Source organism: Lithobates pipiens, unplaced genomic scaffold (assembly GCF_037356315.1).
Source record: "Lithobates pipiens isolate NorthernLeopardFrog02 unplaced genomic scaffold, aLitPip1_a1.2 Scaffold_18, whole genome shotgun sequence".
NCBI lineage: Eukaryota > Metazoa > Chordata > Amphibia > Anura > Ranidae > Lithobates > Lithobates pipiens.
Window position 1 is genome coordinate 223789086 of NW_027507758.1, and position 13549 is coordinate 223802634.

At 44.2% G+C, this 13549-nt stretch overlaps 1 long non-coding RNA gene across 1 annotated transcript in view; it reads left to right on the top strand.

Moving 5' to 3' along the window:
* The first annotated feature begins 2665 nt into the window (after positions 1 to 2665).
* LOC143987696 (uncharacterized) overlaps positions 2666 to 13549 on the top strand; it is a 52711-nt gene continuing 41827 nt past the window's right edge. The window contains exons 1-2 of the long non-coding RNA XR_013276688.1: positions 2666 to 3019; positions 4285 to 5012. This is a non-coding gene — a long non-coding RNA (uncharacterized LOC143987696). The remainder of the gene's footprint in view (positions 3020 to 4284; positions 5013 to 13549) is intronic.

Genomic DNA, 13549 nt, shown 5'->3' on the forward strand with positions numbered 1-13549 from the left:
TGCAGCATTTAGAGTGGGTGTTGTGTGCCTCCTGCACAGTATACACCTGACGATACCCTTTATTACTGGTGTTCTGTTTCTGTAATACAGGCATCTGCAGAAGTTAGAGTGTGTGTTGTGTGCCTCCTGCACAGTATACACCTGAAGATACCCCTTATTGCTGGTGTTCTGTTTCTGTAATACAGCCACCTGCAGCATTTACAGTGGGTGTTATGTGCCTCCTGCACAGTATACACCTGAACCTACCCCTTATTGCTGGTGTTCTGTTTCTGTAATATAGGCATCTGCAGCATTTACAGTGGATGTTGTGTGCCTCCTGCACAGTATACACCTGAAGCTACCCTTTATTACTGGTGTTCTGTTTCTGTAATACAGGCATCTGCAGCAGTTAAAGTGGGTGTTATGTGCCTTCTGCAGAGTATACACCTGAATCTACCCTTTATTACTGGTGTTCTGTTTCTGTAATACAGGCATCTGCAGCAGTTAAAGTGGGTGTTTTGTACCTCCTGCACAGTATACACCTGAAGATACCCCTTATTGCTGGTGTCCTGTTTCTGTAATATAGGCATCTGCAGCAGTTAAAGTGGGTGTTGTGTACCTCCTGCACAGTATACACCTGAAGCTACCCTTTATTACTGGTGTTCTGTTTCTGTAATACAGGCATCTGCAGAAGTTAGAGTGGGTGTTGTGTGCCTCCTGCACAGTATACACCTAAAGATACCCCTTATTGCTGGTGTTCTGTTTCTGTAATACAGGCATCTTCAGCATTTACAGTGGGTGTTGTGTGCCTCCTGCACAGTATACACCTGAAACTACCCCTTATTGCTGGTGTTGTTCTGTTTCTGTAACACAGGCAGGCAGCTGCAGTAATTACAGTCGCTGTACTGTGTCATCTGCTTAGTGTGCACCTAAAGCTACCCAATTGCTGGTTTTCCCATCTCCTTGCAGGCCATTACTATGTCTGGAAGGCCAACAAGGAGAGGCAGACAGTCACGAGCCAATAAAAGAGGGCAAGCAGGCTCTGTGTCTAGAGACAACAGTGCTGGTCGTGGACGCGGTGCAACGTAATCAGCACGTAATCATGGGACACGCTTGTCCTTATTTTCGGCAGCTGGGCGTGTTGAGCCGCATCATGCTGAAGACTTGGTAGAGTGGAGGACCAAGCCTTCCTCATCCCCCTCATCCCTTCTCTCCCAGGCGCAGGGTACTAGCAAAGCAGCTGCCAATGTGTCCTCTTCCCTCGTCTCAATGTCATCAATCACTCCTTCCCTAGCCCCACCATGTCCTCCTTCTGGGGAGTCCCCCGAACTGTTTGAGCACAGTGTTGGGTACATGCTCCAGGAGGATGCCCAGCATTTTGAAGGCTCTGACAGCGAAACCCCATACTGTTATTGGAAGTGAGGTAGAAGTGGTACACTGGACAGGTGGAGAGGGCGTTGGCTCAGTGTGTCCCACCTAAATGCTCAAGTGATTGTGTTGGTGTACATGATATCAATAGCGTTTACCAGAGTTCTTTCCTGTTTGTAATCTACTGGGTCATGAGCATGACTCAAGTCAAGGCACCCCATGTGCATGTCCGTGACCCTATACAAAGTTCCTAACATAGCCCAGAAGAACCCAACCTAGGATAGGTTCTAATGTGACCCTTGCTTGGCTCTTAACGAGGAGGGAAACAAGGAGGAAGTGACGACCACCCCATCACCCTACTATTACATGCTCTGTGCAGAACCATTGCACAGAGCATGTAAGTATACCATTTAAGTAAGCAAAAAAAAATTGTATTTGTTATTGTTAGGGGGGAAGTGGAGGGAGCTAAAATAGAGCTAGGGAGTGAAGGTCTGCTTTGATTCTGAACTTTTACCAAGGTCTAGCCAATTACATGAATTCTAGATAGGGTGGAATATAGTACTTAACTCTTTTACAATGTATCACTTTATTTTTGAAGTATTGGACATGAATTTTTGATATGATGTCTGTACAAGTACTATTGTTCTGTTTGTTCTGCGGTAAATCAGATCACTTATATAGCAGATGTATTTAAAAACTAGAAATTTTATAATGGCAGCAAATCAGTAAAAAGGTAGTCAAATGCCAGATACAGCTAAGTGCATGGGCAGCAAGCTGGAGAAACCATTTGATTTATGGGGATGATCATAACAAAAAAAAAATTCCATTAGGTTCTCAATGAGAAAGAGGAGAGGGAGAGGGGGGTCTATTTATGTCACTGGAGGCAGCATTGACGCAGACATCGCTGACGTTAGCACAAGCTGCACACAGAGGAGGCAGGCACAGCATCACAAAGCACTCATCACACCTCCCATTCATTCAACTTCTGCTTCTAAAATCCCACAATAATGTACAAAATGTCATCATCAGTGTCTGCCGCAATGACCTCTTACCATTTAATCCACCAAACATCTGGAGAGCCAGATCTCCCATATCTATAGAAAAAAAAAAAAAAAAGAGGAAAATGAGTTTGTTCTATAAATATACTGTATGAACCTATGCAATGTGTTAATTATACAGAGTGCCTATGTATTCCAACTCTTATATGGTTATAAAATATATTATTTTGGGTTGCTTTAAGTGTGCTTACATCATCTAACACTTTTGTGTGTTTGTCTGGCCCTGATCAGCTCCAGATCTCTGAGTGCTGGCTAGCACTTGACATGCTGATGATGGTCCAGGCTGCTGACGTCTGAGCTCTATTAACATTTCAATGAATCGCAGTCGTAGCAATGGAGCTGCTGACGTCATTGGCTCATGTTGGATGGGAGACATGCCCTCAGCTTGTTCTACAAGAAGAACTCTAACTTCCCCAGGGATGTCAGTCCTTTTCAAGGGACAGCAATCACAAGACTCTCTTTGGCTCTTTCTCATTCTTCTGCCTGATGAGTAGATATCCAGTACTTCTGCATGCATGAATGGTGATACACAGGCATACTTTTAGGATCTCAGCTGTCATCCAAGCTCATTCATTTCACGGATGAGGACAAGGGGAGCTCCATCACTTCTGCAGGTAACTCAGGCTTATTGTGTGTCTGGATGTGGGAGGAGGGGGAAGCTTTTTAAAGAAGTAGCTCCATGTGCATGCATCCATGCTGTTTGAAAAGTCTGTCTGTTAAGCGTTGCTGAAGACAGGAGCAGCACAGTGGCTTAGTGGTTAGCACTTCTGCTTTGCAGCACTGGGGTCCCAGGTTTGAATCCCAGTCAGGACACTAGCTGCATGTTTATTAGGTGGATTAACTCCTACACTATAACATACATTCCATGGCCAATTTGGACAGCAGACAATTAACAAACATCATGTCTTTGAAGTGGAAACCTACACAACATATATATGGTTTCCACTTCAAATACATGATGTAGGTTAATTGTCTCCTGTCCAAATTGGCCATTGTATGCATGTTATATTGTAGAAGTTAAACCACCTAATAAATAGATATGCACACACAAATCAGATGTAAATTCTGAATTAACCTTTTGCACACTACTGAATATACCTCTAGCAAATGTTTGTCTAAAAATAAGGATATATGATTCCCATATATTGAAATGCATGATCATGCCAGACAATATGTTTAAAGTAATCCCTGTCACCTAACAATACAGGCAACAATAAAATTGAATAAATAATCACAGAAACAGATTGACTCTGTGATTTTTTAAAAAGACATATGTCATCATTCAATTTTGAGCAAAATTATTGTGATCAATCTGGATGGAAAATCCAATTGTAGGAAAGCATATAGATCAATATAATCATTAGTCAGTCACACTGCACAGGATCTTTTCAAATTTATGACCATATCTTTCCCCCAAATTTTAAAGCTTATCATACAGGTTCCAATTTGGCCATACAATCTGTACACTCAACTTCAGATTTATCAAAACTATGTAATATGAGGACCTACCTACATTTTTCAGTCAATTTGTAAGCAATCAGGCAGGCTCTTGAACTACATATTTATTGCTAGATCTAAAGGATATCGTACAGTCAGATTGTAATGTGTGAGATGAGCTTAAATCGATCGACAACACAATTGTATATAAAATTGTTCTATGTATGGTCAATATTTGATTAAAACTGTAGATTGTAAACTCCTTGAGGGTAGGTACTGATATAAATGTACAGTATTTAAAGCACTGTGTAAATTGCCAGTACTATATAAATACCTGTAATAAATAGATAATTAGAACCTGATAAAAGTACATTTAGAAATGATAGGGTAAACTTACCAACATTTAAAATCGAAACTTAGTTGATAGATTTTTTTCCCACAGAGTGTTTTCTTTGGATGGAAGGAGAACCAGTGACAACATGATATATCCAGCTTGAAGCACAGAGGTTGTACATGTTGCCACATCCAGGAAGACCATCACAATGTACTCCAATGTCATGTGCACATCACAGAACTGCTATGAACTTTGGCCAGGGGACTTTGGAAGAGGAAATGGGACTCATTCGCCTTTCTGTCCTACATTGGGTTCATTAGGCAGAGAGAACCTTGAAATGTATTACTGTGAGCAAGGCACATGACCCATTTCCAGGAATTTCATCGGAAAAGCGGAGGCATTTGATTAACATGATCTTTAGCTTTAACCTCACCTGTACTCCACCTTTCAATGACTGCATATAAAATCTCATGGTTTCCCTTCCATGCCTTCCTATGTTTCCCCCCCACCTTCTTGCAACCTGCTGGTAGCTGGAGAGAAAAAAACAGAATAAAAGAGAACTGAGAATTGCATTGATGGAATTGTGATTTGTAGAATTTCTCCTCTTAGTCCCTGCCTCCTACTTGCTCTCTAGCCACTCCAAAGTCTCTCTCTCCCCATAGCAAAGCATTTTCTTTTTTATCTCTCACTACTCAATCAGTTCATCATCCCCTGAGCACCACCAAGACAATATCACATCTACACCCTGCAGATGTCGAAGAAACGGAAAACAAGTGATAGTGAGTCTAACATTCCCCAAGCTGTGTCCCCAACAAGCCTTGAGAGAACAGATCAAGGTAAGAGGGATGCCATAGTGTCTGTTGGCTGAAAGGGTTGGCATTGCCGGCTGTGGGCAAGATCACCTTGAAAAATGGGCACAGGTTAATTCGTGCTGAATGTTGTGCCTTCAAACTGTTGTGTTGCTGGTACATGGTTTTTCTTATTACGTCGTAAGAAATGGGTGGGTGGGATTGGGGGCCTTACAGGGAATTCCCACTGATTTTACCAGTTTCAAAGTCCTAAGTGGAATCAGAATTGTGCAGTCTATCATTGAATTGAATGACTCGCTGCCTTTATTATATATAAGATCTATCTTGTTTTTTTGGGGGTTTTCTCAAAATATGATGTTATGTACAATGCCAAAAAGATATATTTGACTGTACTTGTGTTATTGATTTGGTTTGGCTTGTCAAACACCAGTTGTGAGTGGTGGTACATGATGGTGTATTGATAGATAAAGCAAATGTTGTATAGTTTTTTAGGGTATAGCTTTGTTACAAATACGACAAATTGTTAACACTTGGTGAAAGGTGTTTTTTTTCCTGACTTGTGTCACTGAAATAATATTTATACTGGAATTGCAAAATGAGAGTGTAAGCAGTTTTTTTCACAATTCAAATGTGCTTATGGGATGACATTCATATAACTATTTTAGAGCTTTTAAACAAATGTAATTTTAAAAAAAAATAACATGAATATGGTTTTCGGCTGTCATAATTTGTTTAGTTTACACTCATTGTTTGTATTTTTTAAAATTATATACACAGCTGATTAAGCAGCAGAGATACATTGTATACCATTTTTTGGTGATAAGGACAAATGCTGGTTACATAATGCATGTTGGAATGCTTGTAAGATACTTCCATTTTAAAGGTAATATACTAATGGCAGTACATTCTGCGTTAACCCTGTTAACATTTGATTCCTATGAATAACAAATCATGTTACAGGTATTCATAACAAAGGCTATCCCTTCATCGTACTAAATGGAAGAGGCTTTATTTTGTTTTAGTTCGTTATTACAGGTATTTAAATAGAGCCCACAATTTAACATATTTTGTACATTCAAGTCAATCCCTGCCCTCTAAAAGCTAACAAACTAAGGTTTATATCTCATGTGCATACATACATATACTGGGACCAGTTTAGACAGGAACCAATTAACCTACCACAATGTCTTTGGAGTGTGGGAGGAAACTGGAGAATTAAGCTGGCCATACACTGTGCGAAGTTCAGCCAGTTCTTGAGGAAACTGGATGAAATTAACTTAGTGGGTGGCCTTGCTGGCTCCACTCTATTTGTTGTTACATTCAATTGACTTGTCAAAGGGGACTGCTGGAAAATTGTTAGCCACACAGTGGTTGCATCCAATCAGATGCAGCTGCAATTCATGTATTTTGACAGTACCCCAGATACCGTCAGTTCCTCGGTTACCAACCTAAATTCTCTTAGTAGGTGGCCTTGCTGGCCCTGCTTCATTACTCAGAAGTTGATTGTTTGATCAACTTTTGTGTTATGCCACGTACACACTACCGGACTTTTTGACAGCAAAGGTCCAAAGGAACGAGTCCGTCGGACAATTCGATCTTGTGTGTGCTCCATCGGACCTTTGCTTGCCAAAAATCCTGCGAACTTTTGAAATAGAACATGTTTTAAATTTTTCCACCGGAACTCCACAGGCCCGAGAAATCCATTTGTGTGTATGCTAGTCCGACGGACAAAAACCGACGCTAGGGCAGCTATTGGCTACTGGCTATGAACTTCCTTATTCTAGTCCAGTCGTACATCATCATGTTCAAATCCGTCGGACTTTGGTGTGATTGTGTTTGTCCAAGTCCGTTCATTCGGAAAGTCAGTCGGACCTAGTCCCTCGAAAAGTCTGCTCGTGTGTACGTGGCATAAGAATCCTTGCTGGAAATTTTTTGGCAGGACAGTGGCAGCAACCAATCAGATGCAGCTGCAGTTCATGTATTTTGACAGCCCATGATCCTGGCTATCACTTAAATTAATTAAAATAGCCACAGTGGGGGTGCTGTATAGCTAAACAAAAAGAAAATATCAGTGTAAGATCAGCTTTAGGGTTTGGGGCTGGCTACAACCTGTGAATAGCAAAACCGGCACCTGCTGGCGTCCTAAACCTTAAGAAGTGAGGGAGCTGTGAATAAAAAGGGGGAGGATGAGGAGATCTTTGGGGAGAGTGAATTTGTGAAGAGAGGAGAAAAAAGAAAGTGTGTGTTTGAGCAGGGGTATATGTGCAGAGGGGAGGCTGAGGGGGAGGGGATTTGTGCAGAAAGGAGAGCTGGGAAATTAGAGAGATCTGTGCGGAGAGAAGAACTGTGTGTATGGGGAGGGGGATATGTGCAGAGAGGAGAGCTGGGGGTAGGGAATTTGGCAGAGGGGAGAGCTAGGATGGTGGGGGGGGGGGGGTTGTGCAGAGAGGGGAAGCTGGGGTGGGATTTGTGAAGAGAGTAGAACCCGAAAGTGTGGGGGGTGGATTTTCTAGGAGAGCAGAGGGTGCGTGTGATTTAGTAGAGAGGAGATGGGGGGGGGGGGATTAGCAGAAAGGGGGACTGAAGGAAGGGGGGGTTTGCAGAGAGGAGAACTGGGAGAAAGCAGTGAGTTTGTGCAGAAAGGAGAGCTGGGGGGGAAGAGTTTGTGCAGAGAGGAGAACTGGGGGGGGGGGGGGGATTTGTGAAGAGGTGAGAGCTGTAGAAGGCAGAAGGCAGGTTGTAAAAAATGAGTGCTGTGGAGGGGGGAGGGGTTGCAGGTTGTGCAAAATGAGAGCTGTTCGGGGAGCAGGTTGTGCAGTGGTGAGAGCTGTGGGGGAAGATGGGAGGTTGTGCAAAGTGAGAGCTGTGGAGGGTGGGGCAGGTTGGGGAGAGGTGAAAGCTGTGGGGGAAGCTGGGGATGCAGAGGTGAAAGATGGGGATGGCAGAGGTGAAAGCTGTGAATTGGGGTAAGTTTTAGGTGGGTGTGCAGAAGTGAAATGTGGAAGGGGGTAGAGATAATGTGGATGGGGGTGCAGAAGTGAAATGTGGATGGGGGTGCAGAAGTGAAATGTGGATGGGGGTGCAGAAGTGACATGTGGATGGGGATGCAGAGGTGTGTTGTGGATGAGGGTTGCAGAGGTGAGCTGTGTATGGGGGACACAGAGGTTAGAAAATAGATGTGCAGAAGTGAGCATTTGATGGTTACTTTGGGGGGTGTGGTGAGATACTTGAGGGAAGGGGGTTTTTTGCTTGGGGAAGGCCAGGAAATTTAGCTGAGGGACAGAGTTCAGTGACCAAGTGTATGTAATGTATGGCACAGCATGCAGGGTGCAGTGGTGAGAATTTTGTAACATACCTTGTACATTACATACTCAGAACTGCTATACTTTGTATGACATACTGTATGTTACATATCTTCTGCAGTTGTATGCTACATATTAAAGGCCTCTGGATGGTACTCCTGAATGTTGTTCTCTGTACAATGGGTTTTGCATTACATACTACTTATCCCTGAATTCTGTATGTTGGACTGCATATTACATACACTTTACTGCTGTACTGTGTGTGCTGGGCTCTATGTTATGCATTCCTGACCCCTGCACTCTGTACACAAGGCTATATGTTGCATATTCCTGAGCGCAAGGGACGCTTTGCACTGTCCCTTTTGCTGATTTTTTTCTGCACCCTGTGTGATACACATTTCTCACCCCTCCACAATAAACACTCCCGAGCCCTTTGTGTTATGCACTTCTGAGTCCTGTACATTGTGTGTTACAAATTCCTGAACCATGTGCCTTGTATAATACGCAGTTCTAAGGTTTACCTTATTACCATTATTCGGCACCACTGTACTTCTTTCCATAAGGAGGCTGCGGGGGTTGGGGTGGGGAGTTGGCCAGGAAGGGTGAGTTCCTGCTCCTATTCTTTGACAAAAAATGCCCCGTGTAAGGATAATTCTTCCCACTGAGTAGCATTGTAAATGGAACCATTGACCACAAATATAAGGAGGTATTTTTCCACTACCACTAATGAAGGAAGACACTTCACTTACTACAATGTGAGGGAGAAGTCCAATTTTTGTTGTCTACAGGAGCGCTTTTAAAGCAGGGCAAAAGGGGCAGCCGCCCTGGGCCCCATCATTGTTGTGGGGCTCAAAGCAGCTGCCTCATACTTGCCAACTGTCCTAGTTTAAATCCCTTTAGTGTAAAGTTCTGTTGCTGCTGCCCAGCTCTGTCATTTTGCCATGTACAGATGACTCACCTGCAAACCCTGTGTTTACATGTAAATAACATGCATTAGTATATAAATAGTCGTGGACTGCGGCAGTGATATGTAAATAGAGGTGGCATTCATATGTATATCATGTCCCCCTGAGGTCATATGTATCATCACTTTTGCTGAATGTTGCCCCACTATAGTCATTTAGCCTAGCATCAGCCCGTTCTGCAAAGGTAAGCAAATTGGAGGTGGAACCCTTCTTCAAAATAACATGGTGCCACAGCATCTTGAATTTTGGTGCATGTGAATACACCGATACATGAGGTTGTCATTAACAATTAATGTCACTGCTGTGTATCTGCTAAAGGGCACCATGTTTCTGTGGTGTCAGGAAAGTGATTTTGCATCTATTCCCAACACACATAAATGTGAACAGTTACATTGGTGGTCAGTGTAAATCTTCTCATTACATTGGGGCTTGGTGTACAATCCTTTCATTCACACTAGTGGCCAGTGTATAGGTCTCCCATACATTGGTGATCAGTGTAAATCCCTGTGAATGCCCACCGTGTGGCCCTGCCCTCAGTTATAAAAGAAATGTCAGGAAGCGACATTCGGCGGGTGACCCCCATGGAGGCAGGTCGGTCGCGGCTTTGTTTTTTTTGGTTTTTTCGGTCCGTCGGCGGAGCGAGAGAAGAAGATTAATGGACTTCGTGTGACATTTTTATTTTTTTATTTTTTAATAAAGGACTTGTCTCAAGTTGTGTCTTGTCTTTTGTACCATTTTGACACTTTTTTTGTGAAATGGTAGGGTTACATTTGTACCCCGTTACCATTACAGACAGGGGGAGGCCAGGATCTGGGGATCTCCTTGTTAAAGCGGACTTCCGGATTCCGATAAGCCCCCACCTGCAGACCCCCACAACCACCATGCAAGGGTTATGGGGATGAGGCCCTTGTTCCCATTTTTTACAATTTTGGTTCCCCTTAATATCCATACCAGACTTGAAGGGCCTGGTATGGAATTTGGGGGGACCCCATGCAAATTTGGTTTGGGGTTCCCCAAAAGGCTTGGTAATGGGCTGGGGGAATCCCATGCCGTTATATTCAATTCAATTTTCAATTTTCAAACTTTTATTTGTATTGCCAGGACTGATTATAGCTGCGAGTACATTTAAATTACTTTTTTTCCTTTAGAAAATAAATTTTGTACAGGGACTGTTGTAAACACGAGAAAAATGCACCACTTTATAGGCAGAATATAGACACCCCCCAGGTACGAAATTTAAAGGAATATTTTACTTTTATTGTTTCACTTTAAGCATTATTAAAATCATTGCTCCCGAAAAAACGTTAGTTTTTAAAACTTTTTTTGGCATTGATAAATGTCCCCTGGTGCAGGACCCGGGTCCCCAAACCATTTTTATGACAATACCATGCATATAAGCCTTTCAAATTAGCACTTTTGATTTCTCCCATAGACTTTTAAAGGGTGTTCTGCGGCTTTCGAATTTTCCGTAAACACCCCAAATTGTTCGCTATTCTGCGAATGGGCGAACAGCCAATGTTCGAGTCGAACTCACGTTCGACCTGAACAGCCAATGTTTGAGTCAAACTCATGTTCGACCCGAACATAAAGCCCATCCCTACTTGTGAATGTTTTCTCCCAAACCCTGCTCTGTGTCCATAAGCCACAAAGAGTATGGGTCAAGCCCTGCCCCCCCGCTACATTGTCACTGGCTGTGAAAATGGCTCCTGCTGCTGTATCTGAACCAATGAGGATGGAGAGCACCAAGAGAGCCTCTGCTCTCATGCACATCGCTTGATCGAGATTGGGCTCAAGTGAGTGATTATTTGGGGGTGGGGGGAGAGCTGCATGCAGAAGGTTTTTTACCTGACTGCATGCAGTCAGGTAAAAACCTTCTGCATTTACAACCACTGCAAATATATGTGGAAGCTACTGTGCCTGTGTCTAGGCTCCTCTGTGTATTGCGGTCCTAACTATATTTGTATAGTTGAATCTTATATAGCAGTGGAAAAATTAATGACAGGTTTGCCTGGAGAGAGCCCCCTCCTTCTTAACGTAGGCACTGCGGCTTCCACGTATATTTGCAAATGTGTGCAACTAAAACCTTTGTTTTAACGTGAATTGTTATACAGAGTCAATTCTTTTTGCTTTTTGCAGGCTAGCTGGTAAGTGTGCTGAGAAAATTTCTGTCTGTTTGAGTTGTGCATTGCCCTTCCATGTGCACCTTACTGCAAAGGCTAGTTATAAATTGGGGTGGTTGCCATAGTTTTGTACACCTTACAGCTCTGCCCCCTCAGTACAGCTTTCCGCCATCAGTGCAGACCTCTTGTCTCAGTACAGTTCTCCTCCCCAGCACAGCTCTGCCCCTTCAATTCTCCCCCCAGTACAGCTCTGGCCCCTCAGTACAGCACCCCCCTCCCCCACTACAGCTTTCTCCTTCCAGTATAGATTCCCACACCCCAATACAGCTCAGTGCAGTTTCCCCAGTACAGTTTTGCCCCTTCAGCACAGCTTTGGTACAGAAAAGTGGACGCTTACACAACTGACTTCAGGACACCTTTCCCCTTCATCTCCAGCACAGCAGTGATGTCACAGAAGGCGCATAGGTGCACTGAGAATATCGACCCTGCTCGGCTTGGTTGTTCCCTCTGGGGCCGTTTACATCACACAGGTTGCCTTTCTATCCATCCTGCTGACCACCATCCAGCTGTGGCATTCACTTGGAGCTGGCAGGCTTTTCCAGAAACCAGTACGCCCCCCCTCTGGGAACTGAATTTTCTCCCCTCCATTTCCTTGGATGATGATTGATGTTCAAACCAGGGCTCGAGTCCTGCGGGAATGCATGGGAACGGCGTTCCCGTACTATTTCCACAACAGGAACGCCGTTCCCATTAGCTGCCTGCGTACTCCGTGGCCACCCGAGTGACTAATTGCTAGGCTAGGGCCGCTCCGCATCTAGCAACCGAGCACATGACGGTCACATGACATCGGCCGTACACGTGGGCACGCACTGGCAGGAGTCAGTGGGCAGTGTGCAGCATACGGCCCAGGCTACGGCTGAGCAGCTCCTCCAGAGCAGTCAGCCATAGACACACGGCAGGGATCCGCACTGTCCCCTCCCTCCCCTCTACCCAGTGCCAGCAGTCCTGGCCTCCTGGGACCAAAGCCGCTGGACCGCTGCCAGTTTACTTCTCTCCTGAGAAGGGAAGAGAATACCAGGTCAGTGTGTTATTAAGTTGCAGTCTGCAATACATACCCTGCCAGTACTCTGCAATACCCTGCCAATACTCTGCAATACATACCTTACCAGTACTCTGCAATACCCTGCAAATACTCTAAAATACCCTGCCAGTACTCTGCAATACCCTGCCAATACTCTGAAATACATACCCTGCCAGTACTCTGCAATACCCTGCCAGTTCTCTGCAATACCCTGCCAGTACTCTGCAATACCCTGCCAATACTCTGCAATACCCTGACAGTACTCTGCAATACCCTGCCTATACTCTGCAATACATACCCTACCAGTACTCTGCAATACCCTGCCAATACTCTGCAATACCCTGCCAGTACTCTGCAATACCCTGCCAATACTCTGCAATACATACCCTGCCAGTACTCTGCAATACCCTGCCAATACTCTGCAATATCCTGCCAATACTCTGCAATACATACCCTGCCAGTACTCTGCAATACCCTGCCAATACCCTGCAATACATACCCTGCCAATACTCTGCAATACATACCCTGCCAATACTCTGCAATACCCTGCCAGTACTCTGCAATACCCTGCCAGTACTCTGCAATACCCTACCAATACTCTGCAATACCCTGCTAATACTCTGCAATATAATACCCTGTCAGTACTCTGCAATACCCTGCCAGTGCTCTGCAATACCCTGCCAGTACTCTGCAATACCCTGCCAATACTCTGCAATACCCTGACAGTACTCTGCAATACCCTGCCTATACTCTGCAATACATACCCTACCAGTACTCTGCAATACCCTGCCAATACTCTGCAATACCCTGCCAGTACTCTGCAATACCCTGCTAGTACTCTGCAATACCCTACCAATACTCTGCAATACCCTGCTAATACTCTGCAATATAATACCCTGCCAGTACTCTGCAATACCCTGCCAATACTCTGAAATACATACCCTGCCAGTACTCTGCAATACCCTGCCAGTGCTCTGCAATACCCTGCCAGTACTCTGCAATACCCTGCCAATACTCTGCAATACCCTGACAGTACTCTGCAATACCCTGCCTATACTTTGCAATACATACCCTACCAGTACTCTGCAATACCCTG